The sequence below is a fragment of the Silene latifolia genome, unplaced genomic scaffold (genome assembly GCF_048544455.1).
Source record: "Silene latifolia isolate original U9 population unplaced genomic scaffold, ASM4854445v1 scaffold_20.1, whole genome shotgun sequence".
Lineage (NCBI taxonomy): Eukaryota > Viridiplantae > Streptophyta > Magnoliopsida > Caryophyllales > Caryophyllaceae > Silene > Silene latifolia.
The window spans coordinates 8,219,466-8,225,465 of record NW_027413163.1 but is presented as its reverse complement, the minus strand read 5'-3'; positions in this window follow the sequence as shown (position 1 = coordinate 8,225,465).

Genomic DNA, 6,000 nt, shown 5'->3' with positions numbered 1-6,000 from the left:
ACTAAATCTACACAAAATCCCAAAAACATGTCTAAAAATTCATCTCCTGCTATAAATAATCAACGGAAAACGGGTCCGTCTGCAGTTACTAAGACGAAGAACGTGAATGAAATTACTGGACTGGCTCCTTTCGACCTTGAGTCTGTTGAACTTAATGAAAATGGTGAAGAATGGCTGGTTCAAGGTAAGAAAAATAAAACATTGCCTACTATTGAGGAGGAGCCCAAGGATTTGATGCAAGTTACCAGGGAGGATATTCGGGAAGAGCTCAACTTCTGGAAACCCTCTGTGTATTGTTTCATTTTAGGTGTGAATCCACCTTTGGATGTTGTTGAAGGTTTTATCAGGCGAATTTGGACGAATTATCCAATTGATAAGGTATCTTTCTTGCCTAGTGGTATCTTTTTGGTTCGATTTCAGTCTGCACAGAGTAAGGAAGCTGTTCTCAGGCAAGGTCATTTTTTGTTTGATAATAAACCCCTTATTATGAGAAATTGGACTGAGACTGTTGAATTAACAAAGGATGATGTTAAAACAGTTCCTGTGTGGTTCAAATTGATGAACTTACCTTTGAAAGTTTGGGTTAAGTGTCTTCCAAAAATTGCAGGGCTACTGGGTAAGTATATACGTAGTGATGTTTCTACTATGGAAAAAACTCGACTTGATTTTGCCCGTGTCTTACTTGAAGTCCCATTTGGTCAAAAGTTACCTAATTTTGTTAAATTTCTTGATGAAGATGGTAACGTTGTTAAGATTGTAGTTGAGTGTGAATGGCAACCTATTTTATGCTCTGTGTGTGGGGGTATAGGTCATGAAAGTGAGAAGTGCAGGAAGCCTAAACCAAAAACAACTATGAAATCTGTCCAACAACAGTGGATCCCAAAAAAGACTACTGCTCTTGTCATACCTGTTATGAATCCACCTACTACTACTAGGCCCATTCCACAACCACCTAAACCTGTATCTCCTGAAGTCATTGTGCCTGTGACTCCTGTTGGGACTAGGACCCCTGAGGAAGTTCAACATAGGTTGCAGGTTACTTGGTCCAAAGGTGGTACTTAAAATCAAGCAAACACTCCTGCAAGGCCACCCATTACTATGAGTAGGCAAGAAATCATTAGAGCAGGAAAGACTAATACCCATCTCAGTCAGTATACCTTCCAAGATGCACTGAATAATACAACTCCAAAACCTGGTATTGGCTCTACATTGTCTGGTGCTACTCATAAGGTGGGGATTGGTACAACTGGTAGTGTGTTACTCCCTTCTGGGAGTAATGCATAATCTTGGATTTTGGAATATTAGGGGCCTGAATAACCCATCTAAACAAAAACAAGTCAAATGGTTCCTACATTCCCATCAGGTGGGTTTATTTGGGCTCCTTGAGACAAAGGTAAAACCTTTGTCTCTAAATGCAGTTAGAACTAATGTTTGTGATGGTTGGTCTGTTTCTACTAACACTTTTTGTCACACTGGAGGAAGAGTCTGGGTGCTCAGGAATGCAACCATATTTCATGTTCATTTTGTCCATTATAGTGCTCAGCTCATTCATATAGAGGTTACTGAGATTAGTACAAAGTTCCATTTCTGCTGCTCTATGATTTATGCTTTTAATGACACTGCTGAAAGGAAGTCTCTCTTGCATGATCTGAATAAGCTCTCAGATGGAATTCATATCCTTTGGATTCTTTGTGGGGACTACAATTGTGTCTTGAGCTCTTATGAAATATTAGGGGGTCAAACAACTGAGGAAGAAATGGAGGATTTCCAGGCCTGTATTGATTACTGTCACTTAGTGGATAGTCCTGTTGTTGGTTCCTTCTACACCTGGAATAACAAACAGGACCCACAGACTAGAGTGTATTCAAGGCTTGATAGAGTTCTTGTTAATAGTGAATGGCTTCAACTGAGACCTCATTCTTATGCCCATTTTTACAATGAAGGTCTCTTTGACCATACTCCTTGCATTGTTCAGGATGCTACTAATCATATAACAGGAAGGAAAAGTTTTAAATACTACAACATGTGGAGTCAAGTTCCAGAATTTTATTCTTGTGTTGCTCTTTACTGGAATAAAGTCTGGCAGGGGACTAGAATGTTTAAAAGTTGTCATGAAATTGAAGAGTTTGAAATACCCTTTGAAAGCTCTTAATAAGCTTCTATTTGATGATATTGAGAATAGCACTGCACATGCCTGGAAAATTCTGTCTAACATTCAAGATCATTTAAAAAACTTCCCTGTTGATCCTGATTTAATTGCTCAAGAAAAAGAAGCTGCCAATGTGTATAGAAACTGTTTGGGCTAAAAATAGCATAATAAGGAAGGCCCACTTAATAAAATAAAAGGCTATGGGAGGAGTGATAAGGAGGAAGGAAGCCCGTGGTTAGGAAAAGGGGGAACGGGCTGAAAGAAGACCATGGGCCCATCAGAGGAGACGTCCGGATTAAGGAAAGACGAGTTAGGGAGAAGTTAGGGAGAAGTTAGGGAGATGAGGGAGAATTGGGGAAGGCGGCCGAGTATGGAAAGAGTTCTTATGGAAATTATATTCCCTTTCCATAATCAAAGTAGGACATATCTAGGGTTCTTACCCTATAAATAGCCAAGGAAGCAAATCAAGAAGGACATTCAAGAACGCATCCACACATACATCAACACCACGGCATTAGCATATTCATACACCCAAATATATATCCGTCCAAGATCTTGCAGGCCTGACGCCTCACGCCAGCAGGATTAGCTTTACATTTCAGTTTTAATCATCCTCATATTCAAGTATAGTGCGATAATTGGCAGAGTACCGTCCCTCTCGCGGTTGTTCTCACATTGGGTTTTCCGCGTCACCAAACCTTGCGTGTCAATTTACATTACGTATTTTATTTCTCTATTCACTTATCAACATACGAACAATCATACGTTCAACCAACGAGTAAGACCGCATTGACCCTAATCAATCAACTTGGTAAAAAATACCTAAACAGTTTGGCGCCCACCGTGGGGCATTGTGGTCGTCAATCGTTGATACTCTAGATACACAATGGATAAGCAAGCATCGGACGCCGTGTCAGGGAGCAGACAACCATCGCCACCACCGCCCTCTACTCAAAATCCGGCATCAACAGTGGCTACACAGGCTCCCGGACGCACTTCAAGAATCATACCTGCAGCAAAAACCTCTCTACCTCCTAGGACTTTTGCTGTCACAACCCAGGCCAAATCAGATAAAGGGACGTCGAGCTCAGACATCACCCCACCACCTAGTCCCACGCAAATATTTCTCACTGGCGTAGAGAATCTCTAGAAAGCCATGGAAAACATGAGAGAAGACCAGAAGAAAGCTGAAGCTGAAGCAAGGAAGAGGGACAGAGAGCTCTGGGCGCAGATAGACATCCTGAAACAGCAGTCTGCCACCCCAGCAAGCAGGGCAGGCGTGGGAAGGCCTCCGCTGGTAGATCTGACGCAGGGGGCATCAGGCAGCAGAAATCCACTTCGACAGATATCGGCTGAGCTGATAACGAGACTGGATCTGTCCACAATACCATCAGATAGAAGGATAACCCCACAAGGGCTGGGATACCTCACGCCGGGTAACTGGCCTGCGGCCAGCTGTGTGGAAGTACGAGCTGGTGGCATCCCCATCAGCAGCCCCGCCACGATCGATCAGACACCTGGAGCAGGATCCGAGTCGAACCAACAAATGAACTGGCAGCAGGGGACAGTCTTTACAACAACTCCTCTAGCAGCTGGAGCACATCAGAACCTTCAAGAGCTCGGATCAAGAGGTAACATATTGAATCAGCAGGCAGCTGATGGACGGACCCCGACTCGAGCGATAACAAATCGGCGAAGATTGAGTTAAAAGAAATACTAAGCAGGGTCCCAGGGTTGCCACCCCCACTCGAGAAAGCAGCACTACACAGCTATGCCGACTCACCATTCGTGGACACCATATCCATCACAGCCATGCCAAAGGGATTCACAAATCCAAATATGCCCCTCTTCGACGGCACAACATATCCCTTTGATCATATAAGCCAGTACAAGCAGAAGATGATGACAGTAACAGATGTAGGGCAAGTCAAGGAGGCTTGCATGTGCAAAGGATTTGGGTCCACCCTAGCAGGGCCAGCACTTCGATGGTTTGTGAGCCTGCCCAACAGGTCGATATCTACATTTGCTGAATTAGTGAATGCATTTACTCAACAGTTTGCAAGCAGAAGAAAACCACAGAAGCACGCAGGAGATCTGTACAGAATCGTCCAGGGGGCAGGAGAGACCATCGGAGAATACAATACTAGGTTCAACAATGAAAAGGTAGCAGTACGAGAGTGCGATGTTTCAACCGCAGTAGAAGCCTTCAGAAGAGGCCTTCACCATGACTCCGACCTATACAAGCAGCTGACTATGCATCCCTGCCATAGTTTCGAGGCAGTGCAAGAGAAGGCAGCTGCCGCAATCAGATTGGAGGAAGATATTCTAGCCAGAGCCAGCTTACTTAGCATGCCAAGTATTTCTAGTACCTCGGCCGTGGAGAAATCGGGAAGAAAGGAAACCACCAGCAAGAAGGACGAGAGGTACAAGCCATATGGAAGGGGAGTCAACAGAATCGAGGAAAATCAGCAGCTCCCTACTCTGGCATAGTATGGATTCACTACAGGTATCGGAGGAATCCTGACAGCACTCAGGGAAATGGGAGATGGAGTCAGGTGGCCCAACCCACCAGTAGGGGAGCAAGCATGGAGAAAAGATAGCAAGAAGAAGTGTGAGTTCCACCGTGATATTGGGCACAACACTGAGGATTGCTACACATTACGAAGAGAGATCAAGCGCCTGTACGAACAAGGAAAGCTGAGCCAGCTATTACCACGTGGGGGCAAGCAGCAAGATAAGGTAGGCTCCGCCAAGCCTGCAGACCCACCCACATGCACCAAAATCATAAACGTGATAACAGGCGGCTCAGACTTAAGCGGGCTGATATACTCAGCAGCCAAGAGACGTTCCACCGAGACCAAAGGAGACAGGCCAGCCAATTCTTGCAGAATTTCTCACAGCGATCTACCAGCGGTCAGCTTTGATAAAGAAGATACATACGACGAACGAGAACATCATGACGCACTCATTATCACCTTATCAATGGCCAATTGCACAGTTAGGAAGGTCTTGGTAGATACAGGAAGCTCGGTCAACCTAATCATGCTGAAAACCATAGAAAACACGGGGTTCAGCGAGATGGATTTGCAGAAGAAGACTATTCCGCTAGTAGGCTTCAGTGGGGAAACAGACAACTCATTAGGCGAGATAGTCATCCCGACCTATGTGGGAGGAGTCAACAAGCAAGTCGGGTACCTGGTTATAGACGGCCCCTCCACCTACAATGTCATCTTGGGAAGACCATGGCTGCACCAGATGAAAGCAGTCCCATCAACATATCACCAGTGCAAAAATTTCCCCACACCATGGAGAGTAGAAACAATAAGAGGAGATCATGAGGAAGCTAGAGGCTGCTATAAGAAGGCACTTAAGTGCACTTCCAGCCCTCCCGCATAGCAATTATAGAAGCAGCCTGTCCAGGACGAATACATCGAACCCCAATGGAAAGAGCTGGATCAAATCAACCTGGACAAGCTGCACCCAGAAAGAACCGTGCTCATTGGAGCAGGATGCACAGGAAGCTTGAGACAGCAACTAATCAAGTTCCTACAGCATAACATGGATTGTTTTGCATGGTCACACGATGACATGATAGGAATAGACCCGTCCATCATAACGCATAAGCTTAGTGTGGACCCTAAGTGTAAACCCATCCAGCAGAGAAGAAGAAAGTTTGCAGCGGAACGAAACAAAGTGATCAACCAAGAGGTAGATAGCCTGCTGGCAGCAAAGAAGATAAGAGAAGTAAAATACCCAGAATGGCTGTCTAACGTAGTGGTGGTACCTAAGAAGAATGGAAAGTGGAGAGTATGTGTGGACTTCACCGATCTCAACAAGGCATGCCCTAAAGA